Below are 15409 nucleotides of genomic sequence, written 5' to 3'. Positions count from 1 at the left end.
GTTGATATTTTCTGTTGTAAATCGAATAAAATCACACAAGTTTAAGGTAACTTAGGTTCCAGTAACTCAGCTGTAAGTTCGAAGACTTATAACACAAAAAATCGGATTCGATACCCATGGTAGTCATAGGAGTTTTCGCCCATTGTATAGCTATACGGTTTATAACAAAGAAAGCCAACTTTGGTTAGTCCTAAATCCGCATACTGAACTAACAATGCAAAATAATATATGAAATAAAAATACAATAATAACACATTGATTATAATATAGCAAGATGTATTAAACATTCTAACCAATAATGCTAATGAAATTAACATAAAAAAGCCAGAAAGTATAAATTATTTAAGGAATACATAAAAAAACTAGCTAGCATCAAGCACTAGAGTGTATTTAATGTGTTTATTTGATTTGTGTCGCTTTTCTAGATTGAGATGATTTTTGGTTATAAAAATCGAATAAATTTGATGCTCAATATGCGATAGATAAACTTTGTAAGGAATAAGACGGATTTATGAGAGAGGTCCACGTATTCTTGTAATACAAAACTATATGTATTTAAAAGTTGCGTATAGTAGGAATTATAACATTATATGAAAAATTTGTTTTTGAAAATAGAAAAGTTATGGCTTAGAACTATCCGATTTATTGAAGAGGTTTTTTTGAAAAACGACGTTGTTATCTAAGTCTAGGTGGTATTTTTTCGTTTTCGGTGATTTTTTTTTCTAGAGGGAGTTCCGGTGAATAAATTTATTCATCTAAGTCAGGGGTGTGCAACAGGCGGCCCGCGGCCACAACCCTGCCCGCCAAGCCATTTAGTGTGGCCCTAGTTGTTGTAATCTAACCATGTGGCCTGATCTGTAATCCAACGCAAATGGAATATTTTTAAAAGCATCGATCCTACGGGATTCCCAGGCTTCGACTCGACAAACTTCTAAAATTATCTTTCCTCGAGAGGAGCAGGCCGAATTCGATTGGTCGGCCTTCTTAGGGCATGAATAGGTGACGTGCACTAGCACTATTGTCTACGACTCAACGTCATGTCCTGAACCTCGCCTTCGCCCGCTGGCAACAATTTTCCCTAACCTCTGCTGTCCGTCATTCATTATTGGTGAAAATTTTATTACCTTTTACAGTTACTACAAGAGATTGAAGGTAAATTGATTATTATTTAGCATATTGTTGTGACTTTACTGAATTTATTAAAATTTTTGCTTTCAGATGCATCTGATTCTATGTACAGTGTGACCTCGTTATTCGCGGGGTTACGTTCTTTACCCTCCGCGAATAGCGAAAACCGCGAATATTGGACGCAGTTTTAAAACGTATATGTATGCGATTATATACTATATGAAATGCTTCCCAAACACTAATGATACTTATACTCATTGATGCAGTAATAATGTAGCAATATTGCATACTGTTATGTATTTCACTAAATTGTACCGTGCGTTACCGGGCTGTGCTTTGCCGTTTGCGTTGTTGGGGAAGCTGAGGCAGTCAGCCAATAGCAGTCCAATCTTGTTTGGTGAAGATGACAATTGATAAAACGGCTTGATTGAGTAAATACAACAGAAATCTCCTCGAAAAGCCCTTTCAGTCTCTGTGACCTACAAAACGCAGTTCGCGCATAACCCGCGAATGGCGAACCGCGAATAGGCGAGGTCACACTGTATTTTGCTATTCTCAATTAATTTAAGTACCGGAAGGCTATGATCGGGATGCCAATTTAGAAACATGTGTTTCTGTCCATAAGAGGTTCCATGTGTAAATAAATTCTATGTTTTTTCTACTTTGCTATTTTCGTGAGAATAATTTTTGTTTTGATTTCAGGGCTAGTAAAATGTCAGCAGTTAAGAAACGAAAATTGATGATGAGGGAAGGTTATTCAACAGTGAATGGTGCACAAAATATCTTGTTGTCCCACATAATCAAGGTGTTGTCTGCCTCGTCTGTCAAACTACAATTGCAGTCATGAAAGAGTACAATATTAAGCGACATTACGCAACTAAGCACTCCTCCCAGTTTGATGAAATTGTTGGTCGGGCACGAAAGGACAAAATTGAACATTTAAAAACATCCATTGAAAAGCAACAAGGTGTTTTTACCACTTTCAAGAAAAATTCAGAACTGGTGACAAAACTGAGTTTTAAGCTTTGTGAATGTATGGCACAAAAGGGAAAGCCTTTCAGTGATGGAGAATTTATTAAAAATTGTTTAACAATATTCACAGAATATGCATGTCCAGAGAAAAAATATTTGGTGGAGCAAACTAGCCTTTCCCGCTTTACTGTCTCACGCAGGACAAAAGATCTTTCAGAGGACATCAAAGAAACTTTGAAAGAGAGATTGAATTCGTGTGAAGCTTTCAGTCTGGCGTTGGATGAAAGCACTGATATCAATGACACATCCCAACTTGTCATTTTCATCAGAGCTGTTACTGCAGGCTTTGATGTTTTCGAAGAGTTTTTAGATATGGCAAGCCTTTCCTCCACAACCACAGGACAGGATATTTGTGAACAAGTGCTTAAGGTTGTAGAAAAGTTTGAACTGAATCCTTATAAATTATGTGGTGTTACAACAGATGGTGCTCCTTCCATGACAGGTAGGACAAATGAATTCACCAAGAAATTTCTAACTGCAATTGGAGCACAAGACGTAGTTGTAAGCCATTGCATTATTCACCAAGAGAGCTTGTGCACCAAAGTTCTGGATTTTGCAGAAGTCATGAAAAATGTCGTCCAATGCGTAAATTATATTCGAACACGAGGATTAAATCATCGACAATTTAAAACTTTTTAGATGAGCTGGACAGTGAGTATTCAGATGTTTTGTACTTCTCTGCTGTACGTTGGCTTAGTAGAGCTGCTACTTTGAAGAGATTCTGGAATCTGCGAGAGGAGATTAAGTTCTTCATGGAGAGCAAACGTCAGAATGTGGACTTCTTGAGCAATGAGAACTGGCTGAATGACTTAGCATTCCTCACAGACATTACACAGCATCTGTCTGATTTAAACTTAAAACTACAAGGGAAAAGTCAACTTGTGAATAAGTTGTTTGAGCATATTTGTGCTTTTGAGAAGAAATTGGAACTTTTCCAGGTTCAGTTGAGAAGAGCCATATTGACCCATTTTACATGTCTTGCAACCAGGAAACTGGAATTTCCTAATCTGGATTGCACCAAATATGGAACCAGTGTACAAAAGCTGCGTGATGAGTTTGCAAACAGATTTCCAGATTTCAGACAAACTGAAATTAGATTGAAATTGTTCGCTCAACCTTTTGATTTGGCAGTGGAAGACAGTCCTGATGATTGCCAAATGGAACTCATTGAACTGCAGGCTGACATGGACACTAAAAGGAAATTCTCTGAAAACAGTTTGCTAGACTTTTACAAACTCTGTGCACGTGAAAAGTTTCCCAATTTGTCCCGTCATGCACAAAGAATTGCCTCCCTTTTTTGGTAGCACCTACTGCTGTGAGCAATTTTTCTCCAAAATGAAGCTCATCAAAACCAAATGTAGAAGTCAGCTGACTGATGAACATTTGACCAGTCAGTTAAGAGTGGCAACCACTTCTGTCAAAGCTGATATTGACAAGCTCTGCAAGGACTCTAAATTTCAAGTGTCGCACTAAAATGATCACTCATGCAAAAATATAAAATATTATTGCTTGCATTTTGAGAATTTTTTTTAATTTATTGTGCATGTACACGAATAAGCTTGTTTTTTAAGTGGCCCCGCTTGATTGATGAAGTTGGTTATATGGCCCACCGACGAAAAATGTTGCACACCCCTGATCTAAGTCAAGAAAGCGTGATAATTAGCTATAACAATATTGTCACTACATCGTCAGGCGCAGCTGGTGTGCGAAGCTTTAATATAAACGTAATTAGTAAGATTTGTTATATATATGAAAATTCAAGTTCGAATGAATATAAATCCGTGCCCTGCAGGCTGAAGCTACCTTTTATTGGAATCCCTGTGCTTGTTTGATATGTAGGCCGAATGTAACAATTGGTTTGTCAATAAAAATATATAGCCTGGAATAATTCGTTTAAAGAGAAACAATTGTGTGTGTTTTTTTACAAGTAACACCGTAATAGAAACATCTGTATTTATTAATACAAAGTATAAATTTAATATAATTATTAAAAGATCTCGAAGTTGTTGATGAACAGTTTTTAATTTTATCAGTAGAAAAACTAGTGTAAAGATTACGAAAAACCCCAAAGTGTCTCTTGTTTTAACCACAAAGTTATAGTGTTTCATTACATTTAATAGAATTACAGATGATGCATCATGAATGGATTAATAATGATTCTTCCTTTGATATTATTGTAGTATTTCTTAAAATGTTTAGCAATATATTTCGCACAATAACCTATTAGAAGTTGCTAATCTTCAGTCGTAGCTTTTTTATCACCAACAATAAACGTGATTATATGGTGTTTTATGTAGTTTGATAATTTACAATAATTTAAATATAACATTAAACGATTTCAAAAGGTACATCAAAGCTCAATAAAACTGTAACGTTTCTGGATGATGCTTTCTATATCTGATTTGGCGCCTTTGAATACCTCATTACTCAAAAGTTTTAATATTTTCAAATCAAGTTGTAATATTAATGTATTTTACAAACTTAGACAAAGTTATCATCTGTGTTATCTGCGTGAAAAATGACGTATCTTGTATGGAAAGGATATAAATTCTTAGTGACTTCTTTTTTCTTCATAACATGCTATAGTTGTTAACAGAGGATTCCTTTAAATATGTTGTACACGTACGAATTATTACACTATGTAATACAATTTTTTTCGTGGATAGTATGTGTGATTTCTTAATTGCTTATGTTGTAAAAATACAGAAAATGGCCATTATTCCCTACAAACTTTGCTTTTGTGACCTAGATAATGAAATTTAAAAATTAACCTATTTTCTATGTAAAAACGGGCAAATTTGCACATTTTCATTTACATAAGGTCTGAATAAAACAACATATGAATCAAGATTTACATGTATTTATACTAAAGTTATACAAAAATGAACACAAATGTTTAGAAGTGAGTAGTTTTCGAGATTTGCGACTGTAATGTAAATCACTTTCACCTATCAGCCCCCAAATATAGTCTCCTATTATGTTTTCGTTATATTCTCCTTGACAGTGGTCAGTTATATTCTCATGGACAGTTAAAATCCAGTATATATTGGTGGAAGCACTCGCCTTGCTCCTCTGAGTATGCTCCCATGTTCTCCTTGAATTTATCAAGATGAGTGTCAAGGATATGGACTTTCAGGGACATTCTGCAACCCATTTTGCAGAAGTTCTTTACCAGAGCCTCAACCAGTTCCAGATAATTTTCGGCCTTGTGATTGCCCAAGAAGCCCCGAACCACTGCGACAAAGCTGTCCTAAGCTATTTTTTCTTTCCTACTGAGCTTCTTGGGGAATTCTGTGTACTCCACGATCTTCTTTATTTGTGGTCCAACAAAGACACCAGCTTTGACCTTTGCCTCAGCCAGCTTAGGGAAGAAGTCTCGAAGGTACTTGAATGAAGCAGACTCCTTATCAAGAGCTGTGACAAATTGTTTCATGAGACCTAATTTTATGTGCAATGGTGGGAACGACACCTTATGGAGATCCACTAGTGGCTCACACTTGACATTGTGCCTCCCCACAGAGAACCCGACCCGTTGTGGCCAGTACTTCCTGTTGTAGTGCGCTGCGGTGTCCCTGCTGTCCCAAAGGCAAAGATAACAGGGAAAATTGGTAAAGCTTCCTTGGAAACCTATCCGAGATGCCACCATTTTGAAGTCTACAATAATCTCCCAGCCATACTCATCATACTTCAAGGCTTCTCGCAAGGTTTTGACGCTGTTTCAATTCCTCTTTTAGATGCACCGAATGAGCCAGGGGAAGATACGGATACTTATTCCCGTTATGGAGTCGCACAGCTTTGAGGCTTTTGGACGAGCTATCAATGAAGAGGCGCCACTCGTTCGAATTACAGGCAATTCCAATTTCCTTGCACAGACCAGATACATTGTGGCAGAAGCAGAGCCCATCTTGACGAAGGAAGAAGCTTGAAAAATATCGGTGACGCTTCCTCTGACTTCCGACTTGAACACTTTCATTCTTGAAAATTCTTGTAAATTCGAAAACATTCTCTATCAGCTACTCAGCACTGAATTTACCTGAAATGTTCTGGAGAATGGGTAAATTTGAAAATTTCATTACCCATCTCACAAAAGCAAAGTTTGAAGAGAAAAATAGGTCTCTTCCATTTACTTTGAGCATAAGCAATTGGAAAATAACATTTTCTGCCCAGGAACAATAAAAAGTAAACATTTTGTTACATGGTGTTATGTCTTTATTTAACCCATTTGCTAAACAGGATTACTTTAAATTTGGTTTCTTACTTTTTTGAAGGAAAACATTACTAAATTATTTACTAGTTGCTTGTTTAAGGTGTTTCTAATTAATTTGAACACAATCCGGTGTTCGAAACCTTATATTATTATTAGTTACCAACCTTCATTATCTACGACACATTGTGCCCATTGAACAGATGTTTAGGATGTAAAGAGTTCTGAATAACACTCAATGTGTATTTTATAAGTAAACAACATTATGTTACAAATCAATGGACTTTTCCATCAAACAAAATCAATAAGTAATAACAGAGTAATCTGTTCAGCATTATTTACATTTGGTTGGCGCAATCTTCGAGAAGATGATAACGTGAAGGAGTTACGAGCACCGAGACAACACCAGATTAACTTAAATATTACATTTATTTTCCAGGTAGGAGCAAGCGTTGGTACCCTGTGTTCATAAGCTGGAGCCGTGCCTTCGGAAGTACTCTTCTGATGTGTACTTCAACCTGTTTTTTCTAAATCTTTACTTAAGGAAGTTGTTATAAATAACACAGTTCTCCAAGAAGAAATGTTTGTGAAAGTAGTGTTTATATGAACTGAAAAATTATATTTAAGGCATATACACTCCTCATAATAAATAATTCTATATATATGTAGAACTTCTTAGTTGTAAACGTTTCGTCTAAGTTTATCCATTAAGTAAAAGACGTATTTAAACACAGAGAATACTTGTTATTCCTTTTGTGTTAAGTGTCATTTTTTAAACTTAATAACAATACCGTCACTTTATTCTATACACAAACATATGAGTTAATTATGCTCGTTAGTTTGTGAATTTCCTAAATTTATGTTATCTTGCATAGAATAAAAGCTTGTTTACATGTACTGGTAATACAGTTACGATCTTATGGCATACTGTTATCTTTCACACAATCTTGTGGGCAGTTTCACACCTCTTATGGCATACTGTTATCTTTAACACAATCTTCTGGGCAGTCACACACCTCTTTTCTTCACACCAACTTTGTGGACATTCATACGTCTTTTTCAACCCAAACCTTGTGGATAATTACACACCTCCTCTGCAATTCAAGTCTTGTAGACTGTCTCACGTTGCTTCCTCACCAATCTTGCAGATAGTCGTATATTTAAATAGATTAAAATAGTTTTTGTGCAATACACACACACGCAAATACATACTTAAAAGAAGCATAACGTTTAAACAGTTGACCAATAAATAATTTATTAAAAACAGCCGTAAATATTCTACATGTTTCGGTATTCTTATGCCATCTTTACGAGTAAAAGTTGAAGCTTGATTAAGACTTGTTTATAAAACTACTGCTACGTATACTTAAACACACAACGTTTACATAACATAAGTTTTATACTTCATTTCTTCTAAACCTAGCTCAACTTCTTTGTTCAACCAAAATATTTTTTGTTTTTAGCTTTTGTCGTTCCTCTGAAATTTAATTCTGATTTAAAATGTCATCACGTTCTATGTTTATAGGAAAAGGTAAAGGTGATAACATGAGGCTTTGTTTGTCATTATATTTACGGTTTGTCAACAAGAATAACAACATAAATAAAAATATATAGAATGTAAGTATGATATGTTCTCTTTTTTTCACTGATATAAACGATGAAGCGGTAGAAGTTGATAAATGTGGGATTTATAAAATTTCTTGTGTTTGTGGCCGAACGTGCAGAAATTTGAAATTTGTGATCAGAGAATATACAAATGCAGTAAAAAATATAAAGTAAATGAGTTGACCTGAGCAGAACACGTGGCAGAAGACGTATCATGTTATTAATTGGAATAACGTTTAATTGATACATCAGGTACAGTTGAAAGTTGAAATAAATTTCAGAAAAACAATAGAAGCTGAAAAAATAACAATAACAGCAACAAAGATATTGACTGAACTAAAATGTTGGTCCAGGTTTAAAAGAAATGAAGTACTGAAAATATGTTTTATAAACGCTGGGTGTTTAAAGTCTACATGGCGCCAAAGAAATGCAAATAATTGTGTAGTTTTTATAAAAAAAGTATTTGCTAAGCTTTAACTTTTACCACTAAGATGATGGCGTAAGAACACCGAAACATGTAGGGTCTTTATGGCTGTCCCCAGTTTATAATAAATTATTTATTGTGCAATTGCTATGATGCTGTACTTTGTTTTTGTATATAGTCACAAATATTTTTCCACATACCAAAATTATAGACAATAACCCACTTCTTCCACACAAACCCTGGGGACAGTCACATAACTTTTCTTCAACACCAGTCTTATGAAAAGTCGCACGTCTTCTCCTAAACAAAAAAATCTTATTGACAGTCACATCAAGCTTGTGGATAGTCACACACTTTTTTGTTGCACAAAATTCTTGTAAACAATCATATACGGTTATGGCCAAGTGGTTAAGGCGTTTGCATCTCAATCTGAGGGTAGCGAGTTCGCGTCTTTCAGCCTTGGGGCATTATAATGTTTCAGTCAATTCTGCTATTCGTTGGTAAAGATGGAACCCAAGATCTGGCTGTCGGTGGTGATTACTAGCTGCCTTCCCTCTAGTCTTACACTGTTAAATTAGGGAAGGCTAGAGGAGATAGCCATCATGTAGTTTTGCACGAAATTTAAAAACAAACAAACAAACAACATTTTCAGAAATAAATATCAATTGTTTTTATTAATTTTTTCAAAGAATGAAGAAATATTTACTGTTGAATAACTACTTTTGACCTCAAATATACTTTACACACGTGTCTGAAGAAAGTATAAATTTAAATATATTTCTCAAAAGCTTTTACCTGTTGTGTGAATGTGTAAACGTTCTTTAAGGTATAAATTTATACTTAGAAGCCTTGTTTTGGTAGACCTTATCCAGGAACGAAAGCAATAGGACGTATTTTCATCTCACTTACTTTCAAAGAGCACTTATGCCCTCTCCATTGATAACAGTTTACTCCAACAGCACTTTCTTCATGTGGTCCTCTCAGATACATACCATTTAAATTAGAGTGATGACATGCGTTATACCACCATCCACCTTTGTAGGCCTCCGCACAGTTCTTCCTCCATTTATCGTTATCTTTATCTTTGGTGGTGAATGGCATATTGTTGTGTTGAGAAAGTGAATCTCCTAAAACAAAACACTGGAAGATTCATAAGTTCAGAAAAACCATATAAAGAAAACAAACATTAGAATGCAGACCCTTGCCTTCAAATGCACATGACTTCTAGAATTGAGGCCATGTAAATTACATCCGCAATTTTTTTAATTTTGGGGGCTAAAGATTAATTTTGTAACTTTTTATTTCACATACATTTAAAAGATTTTAAATAAGTCTAAAACTTTTTGACCTATTAGTGTGTAAAAGTGTTATGACAAAAGAATATTTTGTCGTTTTTCCATTTTATTGGGCTAATTCTTCCATGCCATTACAGAATGTACATTTCAACAGTATGATAATGCTTCACTGATTCCTGTTGTCAACTGGATGTGTTAGGGTGAGAGTTCTTGTAATTCTTTAGAATTCCCATATGCTTGCACCAAGGACACGTCATAAGGTTCAGCTTCAATGAGTATGCTTATCAAATTTAGGGTCTGAAATAACTGTCATGGTACCCTATGCAGTGTCTTAACTATATAGAAAGAAACGAGCATATGGTACAGGTATATACTAGAAGAAAGTATTTAATAGCAACCCATAATTAAACCTTGGTAAAACAGTGTTTAACACTATATATTAAGTTTTGTTGTCGTCTAACGCATGACAGCTTTATGTGATGCTGGTTGGACTCTCTAACAAATTATTGCAGACTTATAACACTCCCCAGACACATCTTCAAATACACCCTAGATCCTGAAACAGAGACAGATAAACTTGAATATAGGAAACAAAGAGGCAGGACACCTAAATCTAATGATACTCATGTTAAATATCTTCGCATAAGCAGCCTTCGGGACTGCCACTGATCTGAAGCAGGAGATGAACGATTATGTAACAAGTGACAGAAAAGTCCCCAGATATACAGTATCAAGATTCAACAATGATAGAATATTTGGTCGTGTAACAGTTTAAAAACCTTTGATATAACAATATTATTATGAGACTGAACTTTGCTAAAAAGTACAAAACCGAACTGTTGATGATTAGAAAAGGGTGTTATAGACGGATGAGTACAAGTTTGAAATAGTTGGTGCAAAGTGTAGGTTGTATGTCTGGCGGAAGAAAGGTGAAAAATACTTACTGCAACTCATAGCACCTGCCACGAAGCATGGGAGAGGCAGTGTGATGGTGTGGGGCTGTTTTTCTGTTGAGGCGACAGAAAATATTTGTAAAATAGATGGAATAATGAATCAGTGCAAGTATCACCGCATACTAATCTGTCATGGTATACCCATAGGTTTACATATTATTGGTAAAGAACTCTATTTCCAAGAAAACAATGACCCCAAATACTTTTTTACCACATACAGAATTTACTTAGCTAAGGAAGAATCTGCCCAAACAATTCAAATGATGTAGTAGCCCCCGCAGGGCCCCGATCTCAATCCAATTGAGCAGATCTGGGATTTGATAGATTAAAAACTTGAAAAACCATAAGTTACCTTCAAAGAAAACTTATTAGACTGTATTAGGGACATTTATTGTAAAATTCCAAATGTCACTTTGATTAAATATGTTGCAATAATATCTGAATGACTTTCTGCAGTTATTAAGGCAAAAGAAAGATATACAAAATACTAACTGTTGTCTGAACTCAAACACTTCCATTGAGTTGCTGTTGTACTAAATATGAAGGTTAGTATACTTCTAATGTTTCACCCGTGATTTATCTTCCACTGTTCTTTAAAAGTAGCCTCAAAACTAATTTTTGACTTTGTTCTTACACTTTTGCATAGTTCTGTATTTGATCCATTTTTATGAAAGCGTTTTTCTTAAATACCCAATAAAGACGGTAATATTTTTTGCATGACATGCAGTAGCTTATGGACTGAGTAATCTATACCCGTGTTTTGCTTAAAATAAAAATAATAAATCTTGAAAGAAATGTACTGTATAATAACACACAAATTCACTAATATGCATACCTAAAATAGAATTAAAGGTTGTATGGGCCTTATGTTTATACATGTCATAAATTTATACTGGTTATGAGTTTAAGATGGTCAAAAGTTTATTCTAATCACAAACCTATGCTGGTCATAATTTTATATTATTCATGAGTTTACATTAGCAAAATAAAGTTAACAATTTTACCTGCATCCCCTTTATACGTTTTAAAAGACATTTTGTAGAGTTCTATTTCACTTCTGACCAAAAATTCAACAGCTTCTGCATATCTTCGACCACCTTCAAAATCTTCCAAATCCACACGGAGTACCATGCTGTCTTGATTGGTTAAGACGAATATGATGTCATTTCCAATGGATTGGAAAATATATATTAATATTATTTTTATTTTCTTAGAGCATCGGTGATATGTGTGAAAATAACCTATGGCACAGAGAGAATGAAAATAAATTTCAAAACTATTAATTAAACAATTATTTACCCAACCAAAATTCTTTGGTTAAATTCCCAAAGCCATTTTTATAACTATCCCATGTTTGGTAAAAATTCTGTATAGGTTGACCAAAGTCTCCTCTTCTTTGAATTACCTAAAAAGAGAGAAAAATAACAGGGTTTAAAAGAAGGGCTATGTTTATGTAATTTTAATGCACACACATCTTCATTTCTTAAGCAAACATCATCAACAACAATAATATATTATTAATTTCTAAAAGATAGTTCGTATAAATAAAATGACTGATACCCTGTTACATGCATAATTATCATACCTTTCATTAATATGACTTTACACTGAACCTATTGAGGCATTATAAACACATTTTATAGTTGAGTATACGTTGTTTATAAAAGGTTTAATATTAGTAGTGAGTTTGAAGGAGCCTAAAGTAATTTTAATAATCATATAAACAGAAATAGCATATATTCAATAAAGAGTGTATATATATGCATTATAGTTGTTAAAACATGATTATACTTTTCAAAATAAAGTTGCTTATTTCATAAATGTTTTAAGTTTGTATGAATTTCGCGCCAAGCTACTCGAGGGCTATCTGCACTAGCCATCCCAAAGTTAGCAGTGTAAGACTAGAGAGAAGGCAGCTTGTCATGACCATCCACCACCAACTCTTGGGCTACTCTTTTACCAACGAATAGCGGGCTTGACCGTCACATTATAACGACTCACAGCTGAAAGGGCGAGCATGTGTGATGTGACGGGGATTCGAACCAGCAACCCTCGGATTACGAGTCGAACGCCTTAACCACCTAGCGATGCCGAACCTGAATGTTTTAAGATGAGCATTTGATATTTAATCATTTATTTACTGAATAATAATGTATATAATTAAACTTAATTAAATATATTTAATAGTTTGTTTGTTTAGGCACAAAGCTACACAACAGGCTATCTGTGTCCTGCTCACCACCGGTATCGAAACCTAGTTTTTAGAGGTGTAACTACTACGCAGGCATACCGCTGTGCCACTGGGGGACAGGGTTTAATAGTAGGCACCTTACTGCACCTGAATCTATAGATTATATTTCTTCAGATTATTAGCTAATTGTTTTGATTTTATGATGACTAAAAGATGTAGCGATGTTTGTTACGAATACAGTAGCTGCTATTATACTTACAGTCCATCCTCCGCCAGCAGTTTTCATGTCACACAAAACCGAGATTGGGTGGTTCAGAAACAGCGGCCATATCATATAGATACCACTGGCTCTGTTTCCTTATTGATAAACAGTAGCACAGTTTATCAGAAGACCGTTTTTCTCTGCCTTGTTTTGTGTCACATTGGTATACGTTTCCATGTAAAATGCTTTGTCTTTGGAACATATAGGATCTGGAATAAACAAAAAATAAAAAAGTGGAAAATGGGTGAAACAAAATAGACAACAGTAACTCAAGTGTAAGTTAAATAGAAAAGGAAAAGACGTATTAAAACATATTCCATTATTTGTCATGTGAAAACTCCACCATTATAACTGTGATAATTTCACAGTATTGCTTGCACTGCAATGTCTTACTCTGCAAGGTAGCAAGTCTTTCCTCAGCCAAGTTGTTAGGTCTGACACAGAATCTAGAATTCCCTTCAGTGAACAAACAGTACTACAGGCAGCGTGATGATGGACATCTCCCGCAGCCAACAAATAAACACATAAAACACTCAACAGTTGAAACATATTCCTCATGTCAGAATAGAGAACTGTGTGCATTTAACAATGTTCTCTTTTGCCATAAGCATTAAGTCCGATCTCAAATGTTTTACATCCTAATCTTATACGGGAAACAGGATATCCGAGTAAGTCTCTCTGATGTTACAACATTTTACGCATGCTCAGCAGCAGTCTGTGATGAGTATTAACACTTTTATTGATAAGCAGAGAACAACGTTTTGACTTTCCTAGAGATACATTTTTATTTCAAGTAGGTTTCTCGTCATAAGCAGTCTGTGATGAGCTTTGTATCAAGTTCGAAAATTGTAGACAGAGTCCAAATGCTCTGCTCACCAATAGAACATAATGATACCGAAGATACAATGAAGTACTTTATATAACAATAAAGTAGGCCCGGCATGGCCAAGCGTATTAAGGCGTTCGACTTGTAATCCGAGGGTCGCGGGTTCGAATCCCGGTCGCACCAAACATGCTCGCCCTTTCAGCCGTGGGGGCGTTATAATGTGACAGTAAAACCTACTATTCGTTTGTAAAAGAGTATCCCAAGAGTTGGCGGTGAGTGGTGATGACTAGCTGCCTTCCCTCTAGTCTTACACTGCTAAATTAGGGACGGCTAGCACAGATAGCCCTCGAGTAGCTTTGTGCGAAATTCCTAAACAGACAAACAATTTGGGGGAATTTCAAAAACAAACAAACAATTGTAAATATAACAGGTTTAGCATTTATATCTGAGAGCAAGCACATTATTTATATTCCCGTTTCGCCAGCTTTATCCGTAAATTAATTCACTCGTGTTTTATGATTGACGTTTATAATCAACAAGAATATAATTAAATTATCGTCACACCTAAAACCATCACTTACACTTTTTATTATTTTCTGTAAATTTTTAATATTGATTATCCTGTTATTATGTGCTCATGTTTCTCTTATTAGGCAGAAGTGTTGTATGTTTAAAATGTACGGTTTTGATGTTAAGAGTTAAGGAGAAACTGTAATCAGTTCGTTACAACAAGAAACCCACTTAATGTAATTCAGAACGGCTGGTATTAGTATTAACACTTTCACTGAAGACATCTTCAGGTGAACAAAACAAAACGTTGTTCTCTGCCTTATTAGTAAAAGTGTTAATTCCCATATCAGCCGTCCTGAGATACAATTTTGTAATCAGTTCGATAAAGACTCAAGTATTTTGATTCTATTGGCTTGAAATACACCAAAAAGTCGCGAAAGTTTGTGTTTGAAGCAGTATTCAGGAAACTGAATGTTGTGTCTCAACCGCCACACGTTTAGAGACGCATATCATAAATGTAAACGTTGTATAGCTATAACAGTAAATAAATGACAAAAATCACACGTATAATTCATTTTTAATTGGTATGTTGCAATGTGTGCAAATCACACGAACGTACAATAGGACGCGCCTGTTTGGCGGATATCTACTGAGACTCTTACTGATATCAGTACGTCTGTGTATTTGTGCTTTTCTAACGGTAAATTAACAGGTCACGTGATTAGTCTGTTTTCATAAGCAGAGAACTGCGATAATAATTTAAGTTATTATTAGCTGCAGTATAATATATTATACACATAACGTTTAGTTTGGATTCATTTTATTTTTTCACACTGTCTGTATTTATAACAGTTAGAAGTTAAAGAAATGATAAAACTTGCCTTCTTGATATTTTTTGTCTTATCGATGTTACAGGTTCACTTGCACTCCTTCTTCTTAATTATACTGTGCGCCCTAATGTTGCTTTGTCTTCAATATT

The 15409-nt window shown here is 35.0% G+C and overlaps 1 pseudogene across 1 annotated transcript; it reads right to left on the bottom strand.

Annotated features, from left to right (window-relative positions):
* Window positions 1-9233: 9233 nt before the first annotated feature.
* On the bottom strand, window positions 9234-13723 carry LOC143248134 (techylectin-5B-like; annotated as a pseudogene). Its single transcript, XR_013026808.1, has 4 exons — window positions 13488-13723; window positions 13092-13303; window positions 11646-12046; window positions 9234-9520 (listed from the first exon to the last, which is right to left on the bottom strand). The product of XR_013026808.1 is annotated as a techylectin-5B-like (transcript).
* Between the last annotated feature and the right edge of the window lie 1686 nt (window positions 13724-15409).

The sequence above is a fragment of the Tachypleus tridentatus genome, chromosome 4 (assembly GCF_004210375.1).
Source record: "Tachypleus tridentatus isolate NWPU-2018 chromosome 4, ASM421037v1, whole genome shotgun sequence".
NCBI classification, from domain to species: Eukaryota; Metazoa; Arthropoda; class Merostomata; order Xiphosura; family Limulidae; genus Tachypleus; species Tachypleus tridentatus.
The sequence above is the reverse complement of the archived record's forward strand: the minus strand, read 5'-3'. Positions and strand labels throughout refer to the sequence as shown.